Consider the following 19,790-nt stretch of genomic DNA (forward strand, 5'->3'; position numbering starts at 1 on the left):
CCATCTTAACAGATCAGATCGTCCTCCGTACAAAATCCCAACCCATGTAACATGTCATGTATGCAGAATGTCATGCCCATATTTGAATCAAACAATCACAGTCAAGTCATTCATATCACCAACATATATTCACAATCAAATCCGTCAACCACACAGTCCAAGTTAGTCACTTGCCCACAAGGGCAAAACAGTCATTTGACACCCTAGGGGCAAAATGGTAATTTTACCACACAAGGGTATCTCGGTAATTCTACCCTACAGGGGTATTTCGGTATTTCTACCCTACAAGGGTATTTCGGTAATTCTACCCTACAGGGGTATTTCAGTAATTCTACCCTACAGGGGTATTTCGGTATTTCTACCCTACAAGGGTATTTCGATAATTCTACCTTATAGGGGTATTTCAGTATTTCTACCCTACAGGGGTATTTCAATAATTTTGTAAATCAAGGGTAAAACAGTAATTCTGTAAATCGAGGGTAGTTTGGTAATTTTACAAGTCGAGGGTATTTCAGTAAAATGGTAAACTAAAGTATTCTAAACAAAGATAACAATATGAATGGGCCTAAAGCCCATTCTAGACCAAATGGGCCCACACGCTCATGTGGCCCTTTTAGCCCAAATCTAGCCACAGATATGAGATTCACCTGCCTAGTCCAATATTTACTACACAATCAAACAACTTGTCTAATTGGGCTTGTAGTCCCATTGGGCCTTCATGGCCCCTTTCGGCCAATCGCGGCCCGAAGTAGCCATCCTACAGCTAGAGTAGTGAGAAATACACACCTGATAGGAGACTAGAGTTAATCCGCGCTCCGAGCACTCTTAGCCGACGTCCAACCAAAACGAGCACGCCATAAAGCGAAAGGCATCAGCCAAGAAAGATACCTTTACTCTCCTCATGGTTCTCTCTATTTAAAGTTAGCTTCACATCCACTCTTATGTTAGCTTCCCAATGTGGGATCCCTCTATCATCAGAGTTTAAATTCAACACCAACTCTTGCCGCCCTTTGTTAGCAAAATAAATACTCTTTGATTGCCATGAGTTTCGAACCCTGGACCTCCTTGCCAACTCTATGATGCCACCTTCCTGCCTCTTATGTGGCGCTACTTTGCCACTAGACCACAAGGCTTTTTGTGGCACAATTTCTCCAACAATATTCTTAAGGCCTACCTACTCCACCCAGGGTTTGATTCACCTTAAACCAAAATTTTTGCTAGAGTCCAAGTTTGAACCAAGGACTTCTCTAACACTTCTCAGCACACTTAACCACTAAAACAAGCCTTCATTAACGAAATTTACATGCACAACAAAATATTATAAGCTACCTTCAACCGCTCCCATGCTCAAGGCCCAAAACTTCTAGGCCCAAATTCAGGGTGTTACAAGACCCACGAGCCCGTGGGACCACACGACCCATTTCGGCCCAACACGGCCTAAAACGGCCTAAGCCTATGAGATCGTTCATGGTGGCCTCTACTGTCAAATGCACGTGTTCGTGAATTCGATTCACCATACGAGCGAGCGCATGCTCGTGTAGCGTGTATGAACATGCTTTCTGGCTTTTGTCGATTAGTAGCTTGACAGTGTGATTACACACCTGTTGTGAAACGTGTGTCTAGGCTGAGAGTTCCTCCAAACCTACATTCCATCACGATATTCTATTAGTCGCTTGATACTAGGGTTAATCACCCTACTATAACCCCATCTAAGGTAATATCCAAAACTTGCCTTGACTGCAAGAGTGTGGTTAGCCCTGTTTGAACCGATAACGAGGCTGTTTACAAACTCCTTGACTAAAACTGTATGTAACCGAATCCCATTAGCTTACACCGATATTGTTAACATAATTAAATTGAATCGATATAAAGTACTTATCGAGAATGCCAAAACTAATTGTGAGGAAGAAAATAGTCGGCCCTAATCCCAAAGTGAAAAACCAACACAACAGAGGCAAGATTTAGAACCCACACGACCCTAGCCATAGATGACAGTAAAGAGAATGTTAAAAAGACTACTACAATGAGAGAAAAAAAGAACAAAGAGGAAAACAAGTACCCACCGATTGCTCCACAAATCAATTGCCAAAATTGAAAGCAAAAGTAAGACAAGGCAACGCCGCAACTATTAAAGTACCAATGGTGAATAGAAGACAAGAGGAGAGGGGAAGAGAAAGGGATGATTGTCAAGAGATCAAGGGAAAAGAGATGATAAAAGGATCGATTGGAAGGAAAGAGGTCTAGAAAGAAAGGAGAGAAAAGTTACTCGATCACCAACAACCCAGAAGAGGGAGGGAGAAGGTAGAGATGTCGATCAAGAACAAAATCCAATACAATTGCCAAATCCCAAAAGCACCGAGAGAGAGAAGTAAAGGTAAAAATCGAACAGGAAAAAATGCAAACCCGAAAGAAACCCCCAACATTATTCGGTTACCAGCAAAAAGAAAGAAAGAAAAACCAAAAACCGATAGCTTAAGCAAATACACCTTAGTCGAACTTCCTGAGTGCCACAAGCCCAAACCAAAAATCGATAGCTTGAGCAAATACACCTTAGTCGAACTTCCTGAGTGCCAGAAGCCCAATTCGACACACTACTCCCTCTCTCCCCAACTCCCCACAATTTCTCCTAAAATCTCTCCACACATCACTCAACCTCATCACTATCCAAATCCCCTTGTAATCTCCTAGTTTCTCTCCTCTCAACCACCCATTCAAACTCCATTCAACCATTTCAATATTGGTCAACCTAGGACACTTCGGCATAGCAGAAAAAAGAACACCCTTGTGCTCAATAGGGCTTGAACTCCAGACTTACAAGCAGCAGTAACAGGCCTCTGACCCCTGAACCAACCAGCTTTTTATGACACTTCCTTCCCATATTTATTTAAAAGTCTCACAAGTAGGTGATAGGATTTAATCAACCAAAAATCAAAATTCTGTACAAATCAAGGCTTGAACTTAGGACCTCTCTCACACCCTTCAGGACACCTAACCACTGAAGCAAGCAGACATTACTGTCAAACAACATACAAAATTAAGTACCTAAATTTTGGGGCATTACAGCAACTTACTCAATCAAACCTTACCATGGGTTAATCACATATCGAGCTCATTAAGCATGAGTTTTGTGTACATACCTGTACCAACTAGCAACATACCATTATCTTTCACAACATGCCATAATCTTTCATAACTTTAACATGGTTGTTAAGTTACCCGTTGAACCACTTGGAATACTAAAGGATACTCAGGAAATCTCACACACATAGTACCATACCAATGCCATATCCCAGATATGGTTTTACATGGGGTCTCATATCGATGCGAATAGGCCAACTATAGTCTTATAGAAATCTCATACCGATGCCATATCCCAGACATGGTCTTACACGTAATTTCAACTAACCCTAATGTCATGACATTTGTATCCTAGCTATTCCCAAGGTTTAACCAGGATATTTCTCACTTGTCGAAACTTTGTCAATTACACTCAAAGAGTAAATTACAATTCATACAATATCAAAGCAATTAAAGTATAAATAACGATGCATTATTTACATACGAACTTACCTCGGTACCAAAAAATAGTAGAAAAAGATCTAATCGTCAAACACCTAATTCTTTCCCCGATCAAGGTCTGAACTTCGTTTTTCGTGATCTATAATAGTAAAATTAGCTTATTTAATATTCACATTACTTAAATTATTCTAAACATCACATTATGGCAAAATTACACTTTTTACCTCAAACTTTGACATATTTACATTTTTGTCCCTAGGCTCGTAAAATGAGATGCATTCAATTTCTTTGTTACCCAAGCCTAGCCCAACCATAAACATACTCATATCAGCCCACATTTTCATCAAATCAGATTTTTACTACCCACTTTACATCTTTTTACAAATAGGTCCTTTTATACATTTTCACTAAAAATCACATAGTAAAAGTTGTTTATCACACCTTAAACATACCATATCTTCCATCAAACATCAAAATACATGCATGTCACACATGGGTAAATTTTTAAACATGAACCCTACTTCAAAACAATGGTAGAAATGGAAAGATCGGGTGAATACGACTTCAAAAACGTAAAGAGCATTAAAAACGGGGCTAGGATGGACGTACAATCAAGCTTGAAAGTGGCCAAAACCCTAGCTATGGAGAGCTTGTAAAATTCGGCTATGGTGAAGAAGATGGACAAAAATTAACTTAATTTTCCCTTTTAATTCATTTATTTAGTAAATGACCAAAATGCCCTTAATGCCTTTCTTTCAAAATTCACCTATCCATGCCATTTTTGTCCAAAAAAATATAAAATGCTCTAATTATCATATAAGGATCTCTAATTTAAAATCTCATAGCATTTGAACATCTTTAACATATAGAACTCAACTTTTACATTTTTTACAATTTAGTCATTTTGACTAAATTGAGTGCCCAAATGTCAAAATTTTTGAACGAAATTTCCACGAAATTATTTCGTGAAACTTAGACCATAAAAATATAAAAAAATTTCTGTCGAATTTGTGGTCTGAAAACCATTGTTTCGACTAGCCCCAAAATCGAGCTGTTACAACTCTCCCCCCTTTAGGGATTTTTGTCCCTGAAAATCTTACCAGAAAAGAGGTTTGGGTACTGTTTTCTCATAGTCTCCTCAGGTTCCCATGTAGCTTCTTCAACACTGTGTCTTTTCAACAAAACCTTCGCCACAGCTACACTTTTACTTCTCAACTCTTTAACTTCTCGAGTTAAATCTTGATCAATTCTTCACCGTATGTCATATCTAGTCGAATCTCAATATCCGTCGAAGAAATCACATGTGAAGGATTGAAATGATATCGTCACAACATCAAAACATGAAACACATTATGAATCCTCTCCAACTCTATCGGTAAAGCTAACCGATATGCCACTGGCCCTATTCTTTCAATAATTTCATATAGCCCAATAAAACATGGACTCAACCTGACTTTACGGCCAAATCTGAGAATCTTCTTCCATGGAGATACTTTCAAAAATACTTCATCCCCAACTTGAAACTAAATCTCTTTTCTTTTCAAATTCGCATATGATTTATGTCTATCGAAAGTAGCTTTTAATCAATCTCGAATTACTTTTACTTTCTCTTCGGTTTCCTTAACCAAGTCGACCCCATGAATCTGTTTCTCACTAAGTTCAGTCCAATACAAAGGTGTTCAGCATTTGCAACCATACAATTCCTCATAAGGTTTCATTTTTATACTCGAGTGATAGCTGTTGTTATAGGCAAATTCGACCAATGGTAGATATTTTTCCCAACTACACTCAAATTCTAGAACACAGCATCGAAGCATATCTTCAAGTATCTGAATTACCTTTTCAGATTGACCGTCGGTCTATAGATGAAATGCAGTACTAAAATTCAATTTCATACCCAAAGATTCTTGCAAAATTTTCCAAAACCTCAAAGTAAACCTCGAATCCCTATCCGAGATAATAGAAATAGGCACCCCGTGCAATCTCACAATCTCTGCAATGTACAGCTCAACTAGCTTATCAAGCGATTAATCAGTACATACTGGTATAAAGTGAGCCGATTTCATCAATCTATCAACAACAACCCAGACAACATCTTTCTTTCTTAGAGTCAAAGGCAAACCCATTACAAAATTCATTGTAATTCTATCCTATTTCCACTCGGGTACCATCACTGGCTGAAGTAAACCCGAAGGCACTTGGTGTTCAGCTTTCACTTGTTGAAAAATCAGACATCTCGAAACAAACTCAGAGATATCTCTTTTCATGCTGACCACCAATACATTTTCTTCAAGTTATTATACATTTTCGTACTATTCGTATGTATAGATAAACAACCATTATGTGCTTTATGAAGAATTTTCTGAATAAGTTCATCATTTTTCAGTACACAAACCCTATCTCGGAACATAAAACAATCATCGGATCCGACATGGAAGTCTGAATCACTAACCGATTCACAATGAGCTCTCTTGGCTTACAAATCACTATCACATTTATGGGCTTCACAAATCTACTGAATAAACATAGGCCTAGCTCTCAACTAGGCTAGAATAGAACCACAATCGGATAAAGTTAATCTCGTGTCTAATGTTGAATCACTAAAACTGGTGTCTTGGTCAATAAAACTTTCAATTTCTCAAAACTTTGCTGATATTTTTTAGACCATTCAAACTTGATGTCTTTTTGCACCAATCTCGTCATAGGAGTAGCAATCATAAAAAATCCTCTAACAAATCGTCGGTAATAACTGGCTAAGCCAAGAAAGCTTTTGACTTCGGACACATTTCTTGGTGGCTTCCAATAAACAATTACCGAAATTTTACTTCGATCAACCCGAATACCATCACTTGAAACAACAGGACCCAAAAATCCAACTTTTTTTAGCCTAATTTTACTTCTACTAAACTTAGCATACAACTGTTTGTCTTTCAAAGTTTGTAAAATAGTTCTCAAATGCTCGGCATGCTCGATTTCATCACGAGAATAAATCAATATGTCATCAATAAAAACAACTACAAACTTATCCAAATATGGTTGAAAAATTCAGTTCATCAAGTCCATGAAAATAGTAGGGGCATTAGTTAATCCAAATGACATAACAAGAAATTCATAGTGCCCGTACCTTGTTCTAAAAGTAGTTTTCGGCACATCTGACTCTTAAACTCTCAACTGGTAATACCCGGATCTCAAATCAATCTTGGAAAACACTGTTGCTCCTTTCAACTGATTAAACAAGTCATCTATCCTCAGAACGGATACTTGTTCTTTATGGTTACCTTATTTAGTTGTCAGTAATCTATACAAAGTCTCATAGATTTGTCTTTCTTCTTTACAAACAATACCAGAGCACCCCATAGAGATTAACTCGATCTCGTAAAACCCTTATCTATTAATCCTTGCAAATGAGCTTTTAATTCTTTCAATTCAGTTTGAGCCATTCTATACGGAGCAATAGATATTGGTGAAGTACTAGGGACTAACTCAATGCTAAACTCAACTTCTTTAATTGGAGGTAACCCAGACAACTCTTCCGGGAATACATTCAGATATTCACAAACTATCGGCACTGATTCAATTTTCAATTCAGAATCTTTTTTATTTAGCACATAAGCTAGATAAGCTTCTTAGCCTTTTCTTATACATTTCTGAGTTGATTTCATAGAAATCACCACAGGCAATCTATCTAACTCATCTAATTCAACCTGAAGAATTCCATCATTTTCACATTTCAATTCAATAATTTTCTGTCTACAATTTACTATAGCATCATGCAACGTCAGGCAATCCATACCCAAAATAACATCAAACTCATCAAATGGCGACAAAATCAAGTCAGCTGGAAAATAGTAACCTCTAATCACCAAAGGACATTTCTTACATACTTTGTCAACTAAAACATGCTTGCCTAAAGGGTTTGACACCTTAATCACAAATTCGATAAACTCGACAGGCAATATCTTATTATTTACCAAATTCATACAAACATATAAATGAGTAGATCTAGGGTCAATCAGCGCAATAACATCAGTATCATAAAGAGAAAAAGTACCAGTAAGAACATCGGGAGACGTCGCTTCTTCGCGAGCACGGATGGCATAGGCTCTTGTCGGTGCTCACCTCCGATCTCATGGCTATATCTTTAGTCACACCTCTAATACTAACTCCATTTCCAGTATTCCTTGGGGGCCTTCCTCCAGAAGCAGTATTGCTAGCCTTGCACTTTGAAATTTCTCTTTCTCTATCATTTCTGGGCAATCTCTGATAAAGTGATCTTGACAACCACACTTAAAAAAGCTCGGTCATTAATTCTACACTCGTCGGGATATATTTTTCCATATTGCTGACATTCGGGTCTGTTAGAGTTTACATTGCCCACACTTGCCATAGAAGTAGCCTGAGATTTAAAACTCGAATGTTGTTTCCCACGATCTCTGTGTAAATACCTACTGAAACATTTGAATGAGAATACATTTCTTTAGACTTATTGGACTGAGATGCAAACGACTTACTCATCTATCTCTTTCTCAAATATCTAGCTTTAAGATCAGCTTTCCTCTTCTCTTTATTCAATTCTTTGGCCTTACAAGCCCATTCAACCAATACCACAAACTCTTTCAGTTCTAAGATCCCAACTGGCACACAAATGTCTTCATTCAATCCATCCTCAAATCTCTTACACATGATGGCCTCGGTGGAAACACACTCCCAAGCATACTTACTCAGCCTGAAAAATTCTCGCTTATACTCTGTTATGGTCATACAACCCTGTTTTAGCTCTAGAAATTCCTTATGTTTCTGATCGATGAACCGTTGGCTAATATATTTCTTTTGGAATTCCTCTTGAAAAAATTCCCATGTAACTCTTTCTTTCAGAACTACAGATACAAGTTTATTCCACCAATGGTATGTAGAATCTCTCAGAAGCGAGATAACACACTTTAAACACTCATCCAGTGTGCAGGACAACTCATCAAATACCCTGATGGAGTTTTCGAGCCAAAACTCGGCTTTCTCGGGATCATCATCCACATTAACTCAGAAATCTTCAGCCTCATGCTTTCAGATCTTATCAACCGGGGGCTTATTCATTCTTACAAAGTCCATACCTTATGGGGTTATGGGAACCGGTTGACGAATAGGTGTGGGTGGAGGAGGTTGGGCATTCGGATTTATTCGAATAAATTTTGTATACCACTCATTAATCATATGGAGAAAGGCCTTTCAGCCTCCTTCTTCTTGACTAACCGTAGGTGGTCTACTATCAAACGACGCTGCCCCTTAAGCGAGAGCGGGCGCATTACTTTCAACTTTATCAGCCTCAGCTCAATTGGGATCCATTACTATATGAAAACACAATTTACAATTGTTAGGAGTCATCACACTACCACAGTTCGTTTATGGAATGTATAGCTAGACTCTTACACACGCTACATTAGTCTGAAAATCTACTAAACCATAGCTCTAATACCACTAAATGTATCACCCCTTATCCGTATTCAACACCGAAACAGGGTACTGGGCATTATCAGACTTAAACTCAAACAAACATTCAAAACCGAGACATGAATTTCCACTCAAATTTAAAACTTTTTAGAAACATTCATATCATCCCGTAAACGAGCCTACGAGGCCCAAAACATGCATTAGGAGTGGTTCAAGACTAAACCGAGAACTTTAGAAAACTTCTCAACATCTAGAAAAATTTTCGTCAAAATAAGGGTCACACGCCTGTGTGGCTTGGGACACGTCCGTGTCCCTAACTTGTGTAACTCTTTGTTTATGACGTCATCAAAAAATTGAAGTCACACGGCCTGTAACACCCCTAACCCATAATCGTTGTCAGAATAGGTTAAGAGGCATTACCGAACTTGTAACTTAATTCAGAACAGTCATTTATCAAATGTCATCTCATTTCAGTAAATATCATTCATTCACATTCAATATGTACTGAAATCGCGCATACAACATTTAAATCATGTATTACGGGCTAATTCGGTAATATATGAAAATTTTAGAAACTTAGAAAAATTTCAACATTTCAAGTATCACATGCCCATGTGAACATGCTGTGTGCCTCACACTGCTAATAGACATGCTCGTGTCTAAGACCGCGTGGAAACAAGGCATACATACTGAATTGTGTCACACGGCCGAGGACATGCCTATGTCCCAGGCCATGTGAAAATCAGAGAGGACACTGACTTGGGTCACACGGCCAACCACATGCCCATATGTCTAGCCCGTGTGCCTTTTAGAATGGTAAACCACGTCCGTGCAAAAACTATAGGGTATACTGATTTGTACCACATAGCCAGTCATATGCATGTGTGTGAGGCAGTGCGGAGAATACTAACTTTAATATCATTTCAACATTCGGGGACACACGGCTGTGCAACATGACCGTATGTCACACACGGCTGAGATACACGCTCGTACCCCTACCTGTATGGACAAAAATAGGCTATTTGCAAAGCCATATTTTCCACCCTACACACATAAGCATTGACAAGCATAAATGACCACATTTCATAACTCAATTGACAATCATAGTAACCATTTCAATGCACAATTTTACCCCTAGACTTGTGACTACTTTGTAGTTTAGTCCTTAACACGTAAAAATGCAAAATTACACAATTAGGCCATAACCCATGGTAACCAAATTTTGTAGGAACTCATAGTAGGCCATATCTTTCCTTATTTTACACTTTTAACCACCACATTTTACAATTTCATAATTTAATCCATATTTTGGATTTTTGTCAAAAATCACTTTATAAAACTATTTTAACTATTATTAAGCTTTCATAATCTATCCTTAAACATCAAAGAACTCAAGTATTCAACAATGGCACTTCACAAAATGATGAACAAATTCAAAAATTAAGGCACAGGCTAGCTAGAATACAAAGCAACAATCTCAAAAATGTAGAAATTATAAAAAATCGAGCTAAAACAGTACCTTAATCTATCTAAGAGTGTGCTGAAACCATGGAAGCTTCAAACCCTTATTTTCTTTCTCAATTTTGACAATGAAGATGAAGGGTGAGCTAAATTTTGTTTTGTTTTAATAATATTATTAACTTAATACATAAATTACTATATTATCCTTATAAATATAACTTATAAATCACTTAAATCATGGACATAAATGTCCAATAACCTTAATCATGATATAATAACATTATAAGAACCTTTGATTTACTAATTCATAGCAATTAAACACCTTTAACAATTAGAATTTAACTTTTACACGTTACGCGATTTAGTCCTTTTTACTGAATTATGCATTTAAACGGTAAAATTTCTTAACGAAAATTTTAGACAATTAATCTATCATGATGTAGACCTTATTAAAATAATAAAATAAACATTTTACTTCAGATTTGTAATCCTAAAACCACTATTCTGATTTTAACTAAGAACGGGTTGTTACAACTCTCCCCTCTTAGGGATTTTCGTCCTCGAAAATCTTACTGTAAATAAGTTAGGATACTGCTTTCGCATAGTTTCCTCAAATTCCCATGTAGCTTCCTCTATCCCGTGTTTATGCCCAAGAGCTTTTACTAACGCTATGTGTTTATTTCTCAACTCTTTGATTCGACGAGTCAAAATCATGATTGGTTCTTCATTATATGACATATCGGGTTGAATTTCAACATTTATCGGAGAGATCACATGTGATGAATCAGATATGTAATGACGTAGCATAGAAACATGAAAGACAGTATGTATCTTTTTAAGTTTTGACGGTAAAGCAAGTCGATATGCTACTGGTCCAATTCTTTCAACGATCTCATACGACCCGATGAATTGCGGACTTAATACTCTGTCTCCAACTTGAAATTCAATCTCTCTATGTGTCAAATCTACATAAGATTTCTGTTGATCTGAAGCTGCTTTTAAACTGTCGCTAATCGTTTTCACTTTTTCTTTAGTTTCTTTGATTAATTCAACCTGTGAATCTTTTTCTCACTCAATTCAGTCCAGTATAGAGGAGTTTGACATTTGCGACCATACAAAGCTTCATACAGTGCCATCTTTATACTCGTTTGGAAACTATTATTGTATGCAAATTCAATCAACGACAAGTATTTTCCCAATTGCCCTCAAACTCTAAACTACAACAGCTCAACATGTCTTCGAGAATCTGAATAACTCTCTCGGTCTGACCATCAGTCTGAGGATGAAAAGCAATACTAAAATTCAACTTTGTTCCTAGAGCCTCTTGCAGTTTCTTCCAGAATCATGACGTAAATCTCAGATCTCTATAAAAAAATAATAGATAATGGCACCTCATGTAACCGAACAACTTCAGAAATGTACAATTCAGCTAATCTGTCAAGTGAGTAATCTGTACGTATCGGTATGAAATGAGCAGACTTCGTTAGTCTATCAACGACAACCCAGATAGCATCTTTCTTTTTTGGAGTTAGAGGTAATCCCGACACAAAATTCATTGTAACTCTATCCCATTTCCAATCAGGAATCAATACAGACTGTAGTAAACCCGATGGTACTTGATGTTCAGCTTTGACTTCCTGACGTATTAAACACTTCGATACAAACTCTGATATATCCCGTTTCATACCTGGCCACCAGTACAGTTGTTTTAGATCATTATATATTTTGGTACTACCTGGATAAACAGAAAAATGACAACTGTGTACTTTATGCAAGATTTTCTGAATAAGCTCTGTATTTTTTGGTATACAAATTCTATTTCAAAACATTTAATAGTCATCAGTTCCAATATGAAATTCTGAATTAGAAATAGACTCGCATTGAATTCGTTTAGCTTGCAATTCACAGTTATCTTTTTGAGATTCACAGATTTGTTGAATAAATAATTGTTTAGCTTTTAATTCGGCTAAAATAGACCCATCATCACAAATCATCAACTGGGTGTTCATTACTCATAATGAAAACAATGATTTTTGACTCAAGGAATCAGCAACAACATTAGGTTTTCCCAGGTGATAATCAATCACAAAGTCATAATCTTTCAATAACTCGAGCCATCTTCGTTGTCGCAAATTCAAATCTTTTTGTGTCATCAGATATTTCAAGCTCTCGTGATCCACATAAATGTGGCATTTCTCCTCGTATAAGTAGTGTCGTCAAATCTTGAATGCGAATACTATTGCAGCCAACTCTAAATCATGCGTCAGATAGTTCTTTTCGTGCAGTTTCAATTGTCGAGAAACATAAGCTATAACTTTTCCTTCTTGCATCAGAACACATCCCAGACCGTTTAATGATGCATCGCTACAAATCATAAATTCTTTCCCCATTTTCGGTTGAACTAATACTGGTGCTTCAGTTAACAGTACTTTCAACTATTCAAAACTCTACTGACATTTTTTTAACCAATCCAACTTCACGTCTTTTTGTAACAGTCGTGTCATTGGTGTCGTAATCATCAAGAATCCTTTTAAGAATCTTCGGTAATAGCCTACTAAGCCCAGAAAACTACGAACTTCAGGTACGCTTCTCAGAGGTTTCCAATAAAAAATAGTAGAAATCTTGCTCAGACCAACTCTAATACTATTAGCTGAAACAATGTGCCCTAGAAATCCAACCTCTTTGAGCCAAAACTCACATTTACTAAACTTTGCAAATAATTGTTTATCACGTAGAGTTTGTAACACAATTCTCAAGTGTTCGATATGCTTAGATTCATCTCGTGAATAGATCTATATGTCGTCAATGAATACAGCAACAAATCTATCTAAATACGGTCTGAATATCCGATTCATCAAGTCCATAAAAATGGAAGAAGCATTAGTTAAACTAAAAGGCATAACAAGGAATTCATAATGTCCATACCTCGTTCTGAACGCAGTTTTTGGCACATCCGACTCTTTCACTTGTAACTTATAGTAACTCAATCTCAGATCAATCTTTGAAAATACTATAGCCCCTTTTAACTGATCAAATAAATCGTCAATCCGTGATAAAGGGTATATGTTCTTTATAGTCACTTTATTCATCTGTTTGTAGTCGATACAGTTCTCATCATGCCATCTTTCTTTTTCACGAACAATACTGGTGCACCCTAGGGAGAATAACTCGATTAAAAAAAACCTCTATCTATTAATTCTTACAATTGAGCTTTCAACTTTTTTAATTCTGTTGAAGCCATTTTGTATGGAGATATCGATATCGATGTTGTTTTGGGTACTAATTCAATACCAAATTCAACTTCTCTGATCAGAGGCAAACCCGGTAATTCTTCTAGAAATATATCGAAAAGCTCACAAACAACAGGTGCAGATTCAATCTTTGATTTAGACACTTTTGTATCCAATACATATGCAAGATATGCATCATAACCCTTTTTAAATATTTCTGAGCTAACGCAGATGATATCACAATAAGTAATTCATTCAAATCATCAGACTTAATCCAAAGAATATCATTATTGTGACATTTCAATTTGATAGTCTTCTATCTATAATTCACAACTGTGTCATGCATAGTCAGCCAGTCCATACCCAAAATCACATCAAAATCATCAAACGGTAGAAGCATCAAGTCAGCTTGAAAATAGTAACCCTGAGTCATCAGAGGACAATTCTTACAAATTTTGTCAACTAAAATAGATTTGCCTAAGGGGTTCGATACTTTAATTACAAATTTTGTAGACTCGACATATAAACTCTATTTAAAAACTAAATTCATGTGGATATAAGAATGAGTTTATCCAGGATCTATCAACGCAACTATATCAATATCAAAAAGAGAAAAAGTGTCTGTAATAACGTCTGGTGATGATATCTCCTCTCGTGCACGTATAACATAAGCTTTGCGAGGTGCTCGTTCCTCAGATCTCACAGTCGAATCTCTTGTAGCACCTCAGATACCACTCATATTTCCAGTATTCCGGGGTGGTCTCCCTCTAAAAGCCATGTTACTCTCTTTTACTGGTTGATCTCTATTAGCTGTAAACTTTTCTGGGCAGTCTCGGAGATAATGATCAAGCGATCCACATTTCAAGCAAGCTCCACTCACTAATCTATATTCACCATAATGCTTCTTATTGCAGTGTTTACATTCAGGTCCAACATTTCTAATATTACCCACACTGGCAACTGATGTCGTCTGAGGTTTAGAATTGAAATGTCTCACATTTCTCTCTCTAATCAAAATTCCCGTAGAAGCCGTAAAATGAGGATGATATTCTCTAAATTTATTTGATGCTGACTGATATGATTTGCCCACAAATCTGTTTCTAGAATCTCTAGCCATAGAATCAGCTTTTCTTTTCTCTTTGCAAAGCTCTTTGGCTTGACAAGCTCGATCAAACAAAACAAAAAACTCTTTTAGCTCAAGAATTTTGACTAACACTCTGATTTCTTCATTCAATCTGTCCTCAAATCTTTTACACATTATAGCTTTAAAAGAGACACATTCCTGAGCATATTTGCTTAGTTGTACAAACTCTCTTTCATATTCTATGACTAACATACGACCCTACTTCAATTCAAGGATTTCTTTTCTTTTCTGATCAATGAATCTTTGGCTGATGTATTTCTTTCTAAATTCAACTTGAGTGAAATCCAAAGTGACTTTTTCTTGTGGAACTACGGATATCAAGTTATTCCACCACTGATATGCAGTTTCTCTCAACAGTGATACTACACATTTTAAACATTCTTCAGGTGTACAGGATAATTCCTTGAATACCCGAATTATGTTCTCAAGTCAAAACTCGACTCTCTTAGGATCATCACTAACAGTGGCTCTGAATTCATCAGCTTCGTGTTTCTGCATCTTCTCAACAGGTGGTTTATTTAATTGTAGAGGATCAATACCTTGAGAAACTACAGGGATCGGTTGGGGAAAAAGTGGGGGTGGAGGTTGCTGAATAATTGGGTTCGTACGAATGTACTGTGTGAACCACTCATTCAATATCTGAAAGAAGGTTTCTTTAGCCTCACCCCCATGACTACGTGTCATAGGTCTAGATTCAGTAAGAGCTGCCCCTTGAGTGGGAGTTGGCGCGTTACTTTCTATTTCATCCACTACAGCTTATTCAGGATCCATTACTATATAAAAAACACATTTGAAAATGTGAGGAGTCATCACACTATCACAATTTTAAATATGGCATGTATAGCTAGACACACATACGCTGTTAGTCCTAGAATCGACTAAACTGTAGTTCTAATACCAACAAATGTAACACTCCTAACCCATAACCGTCACCGGAATAGGTTAAGAGGCATTACCAGACTTGTAACTCAATTCAGAACAATCATTTATCAAATGTCATCTCATTTCAGTAAATATCATTCATTCACATTCAATGTACTTAAATCGAGCATACAACATTTAAATCATGCATTCGGGACTAAATCGGTAATATATGAAAATTTTAGAAACTTAAAAAAATTTCAACATTTCAAGTATCACAAGTCCGTGTGAACAGGCTGTGTGCCTCACACGGCTAATAGACACGCCCCTGTGGAAACAGGGCATACATATTAACTTGTGTCACATAGCTGAGGACACGCCCGTGTGCCAGGCTGGGTGAGAACTGGAGAGAACACTGGCTTGGGTCACACCGCCAACCACACGCCCGTGTGTCTAGCCTATGCTGTAACATCCCGAAATAGGGCCTAAAAGGAATAGTGGTTGTGAAACCACGAATATGAGGTAAAAAAATTATTTTGAGTAAGTTTTAAGGTTTATTCATTGATTGAATAATTGTGTGAAAATTTCGTGAAGAAATTTTATGTATAAGTGCCTAATTTGATAATTAGGACTAAATTGTAAAATTAGCAGAATGTGTGTTCTAGATAATAAAGGGAATTTAATTGAAAGGGGTTCTTAAAGTGGATATCCTTATTTAGTAATTAGACCATTATATTTGTCCAAAAATGGGCAATAATAGGACAAATTTGAAAGAAAAGCCTTTAAGGGCATTTTGGTCATTTAGTAATTAAAAGAATTAAAAAGGAAAAATAAAGCCAAAATTGGTCCATCTTCTTCATGGATGCCGAATATAGCATGGGGGAAGCCATGGTTAGGGTTTCCAAACTTTCCAAGCTCAATAGTAAGTTCGTTTTAGCCTCGTTTTTAATGTTCTTTACGTTTTTGGAGTCCCAGTAACTTGATTTAGCTTATTCTAGCAATAATTCATGCTAGGGTTCATATTTGGAAAAATACCCATAGTTTAAATGTGTTTATTTTGATGTTTTATGGATAGAATATAAAGCTTTAAATTATGTTAAACAACTTTTGCTAAGCGATTTTAAGTGAAAACCAGTAAAACGACATAATCGGTAAAAATACCTAATATTCATAAGTACATGATAGAGTGGGAATTTGATGTTTCCATAGAAGAGAAAAATGTTCAGTGTGTCATAAAACATAAGAAAATGGATAAATTTTCATTTCCGAGCCTAGGGGAAAATCGTAATTTTGCAAAGGTTTAAGGGCAAAATTGTAATTTTGCAAAAGTTTGAGTTAGGGAATGTTTTGAATAGCACATAAATTAAATAAGTGAAATATGATGTTTTAGGTCCCGAAAAGTGAGTTTGGACCTAGAATGGGGGAAAAATCAAAAATTAGGAAAGTTGGTAAAATGGTTGTTTTTGTATCGAGGTAAGTTCATATGTTTAATAAGAATTTAATTATGCATATTTAAATGATAAATTGATATTTTGGCCATAAATACTTTAGTATTGAGTTTCAGATATAATGATTAATGTTCGATAATTATTCGATATTGTAATGACAACTTGTATAATTTATATTGATAAACCGTAATTTATACAAATTTTTACCCCATGTTTAACGCATTCTATGGATGATTTTCCATTAGAATTGGTGAATTCGATGCTCCAAATGCTTTAATTTCATGTTTTACACTTAGGAGAGCATAGGAGAGCAAAATGAATGAGAAACGGGCCAAAAACGGAGAAAATAGGCCAAAGTACGAAATCAACACGGTCTGGACCTCCTCACACGTGCAGACCACATGGCCGTGTCAATTTGGCATGCTCGAGCACAGCCTGAAGTAATCGCACATGGGTGTGTCACATAGGCATGTCCCTGCCGAGCCCAAGTTGAGTCCAATTCGGAAAAGGCTAATTTTGAGGGCTTTTAGGCATTGCAAAGCCTATAAATACACCCTAGAGAAGGAAGAAAATGAGGATAGAGTATGGGGTAAGGAATTACTCCAAGAAAGTCGATTGATTCATCTCAGAAGTTGGATTCATCATCAAGACTAAAGATCTCTCCTCAATTCCCCTTCAGGAGTTTTGGGTTTTCTTTATGTTTTTTATTCTTTATTATTCTGAGATGTTTTCTTATTTAGTTATGAACTAAATCCCCTAAATACCTAAGGGGAATGAAACCTAAGACGAATCTTGTTATTATCTTCTGAATTGCATGATAAATATTTGACTTGTTCTTAGTTATGTGTTCTTAATTCTTGTTTTGATATCCTAGGATACCGAGTCAAGATAAGCTCTTATTCAGAGGAGGAATAGACCTTGTCTAAGAGTACATTTGTCATAATTAAGCAGAGTTGATTGCGCGCCTAGACATAAGGTGACAATATTTTACCAGATTAAGGTGAAACCTAATAACGGGATCCATAGATCGAGTTAATGCAACCCTAGAGTGTTAATTATAGAAAAGTCTCGGTTATTCAATCTAGGGATTAGACATTATTAGTTTTGAATAGGGATAATAACATAACTTAGGGATCTCTACGGAACAAGTTAAATGAATAAATCGTCCGATTCGGAGCCAGAATAACAAGTACAGTCTAGGTGGATTTTTCCTTGGTTATTGTCTTCATTCAATCGATTTTCCCAAAAGCAATTCCCCAATTCTACTCTTTGTGCGTTGTTAGTTTAGATAATTAGTTAATTAAAACAAAACCTCTTTATTCTTAGGCTAGATAATAAAAAGACAGTCATTACTAGTACTTTTAGTTCCTTTGGGTTCGACAATCCGATCTCGCTAAAACTATATTACTGTTCGATAGGTACACTTGCCTACATCGCGATAATAGTTAGTTCAAGAATGAGTAATTATAAATATTTAAAACCTATCACAAAACCTCGCGATCAAGTTTTTGGCACCGTTGCTGGGGAACTAAGATATTAGGAACGCTCAATTTTTATTAATTTAGCCATTTATTTTTCTTGCAATTTAATTTAATTTGATTATTATTATTTATTAATTTACTTTTTCCTTCTCTTGGCAGGTTTTTATAGTTTATGACTAGAAGAAACCCGTCAGGACCATTATTTTTTGACGAAGAAATCGATCATACAGTTCGCAAAAATCAAAGAGAAATAAGGCAAAGCTTAAGATACACAGAGAACGAGCAAGAAGATGATACTCAACCCCCAACCGAAGAGATGGCTGAAAACCAAGGCAATCAGCTACCTCCTGCAATTGCGATTAATCAAAATCCTACTCCACTCACTATGTATGATTATGCTAAACCTTCTTTAACAGGAACTGAATCGAGCATAGTTAGACCTACTGTAGCTGCAAATACTTTTGAATTAAAACCTAATACTATTCAAATAATACAACAATTTGTTCAGTTTGATGGTTTGTAGGATGAGGATCCTAAAGCTCATTTAGCCAACTTCTTAGAACTATGCGATACATTTAAAATTAATGGTGTCTCTGATGATGCCATTCGTCTTCGGTTATTCTCTTTTTCATTGAGGAAAAAAGCTAAACAGTGGTTGAACTCGTTACCACAAGGTTCAATTACTACATGGGAACAAATGACCGAAAATTTTTTTACTAAAATATTTTTCCCCGGCTAAAATGGCTAAATTACGTAATGATATCTCTTCTTTTGTGCAGATGGATTTAGAAACACTCTACGATGCATGGGAGAGATACTAGGACCTTTTGACAAGGTGCCCTCACCATAGGTTACCACTTTGGCTACAGGTTCAAACGTTCTATAATGGCCTGAATCCTTTGACTCTACAAATGGTTGACGCAGCTGCTGGCAGAACCATCAATAATAAAACACCTGAAGATGCCTATGAGTTTATAGAGGAGATGTCACTGAATAACTATCAGTGACAAGTCATGAGGACAAAGCCAACGAAAACAACCGGTATTTATAACGTCGATTCGGTCACCATGCTCTCTAATCAGGTCGAACTCTTAAATAAAAAGATTGATGGTTTTCTTAGTTCTTCGCAGGTTCACCCAGTAATGCAGTGCGAAGCAAGTGGAGGTGGAACAAGCCATTCGGAATATCAACCTTGTGGCCA

At 36.5% G+C, this 19,790-nt stretch overlaps 1 non-coding gene across 1 annotated transcript; it reads right to left on the reverse strand.

Moving 5' to 3' along the window:
- Positions 1 to 19,335: 19,335 nt before the first annotated feature.
- LOC121210585 (small nucleolar RNA R71) lies at positions 19,336 to 19,442 on the reverse strand. The gene has a single exon (XR_005905700.1). It is a non-coding gene; the product is annotated as a small nucleolar RNA R71 (small nucleolar RNA).
- Positions 19,443 to 19,790: the final 348 nt, after the last annotated feature.

Source organism: Gossypium hirsutum, chromosome A11 (assembly GCF_007990345.1).
Source record: "Gossypium hirsutum isolate 1008001.06 chromosome A11, Gossypium_hirsutum_v2.1, whole genome shotgun sequence".
Taxonomy (NCBI): Eukaryota; Viridiplantae; Streptophyta; class Magnoliopsida; order Malvales; family Malvaceae; genus Gossypium; species Gossypium hirsutum.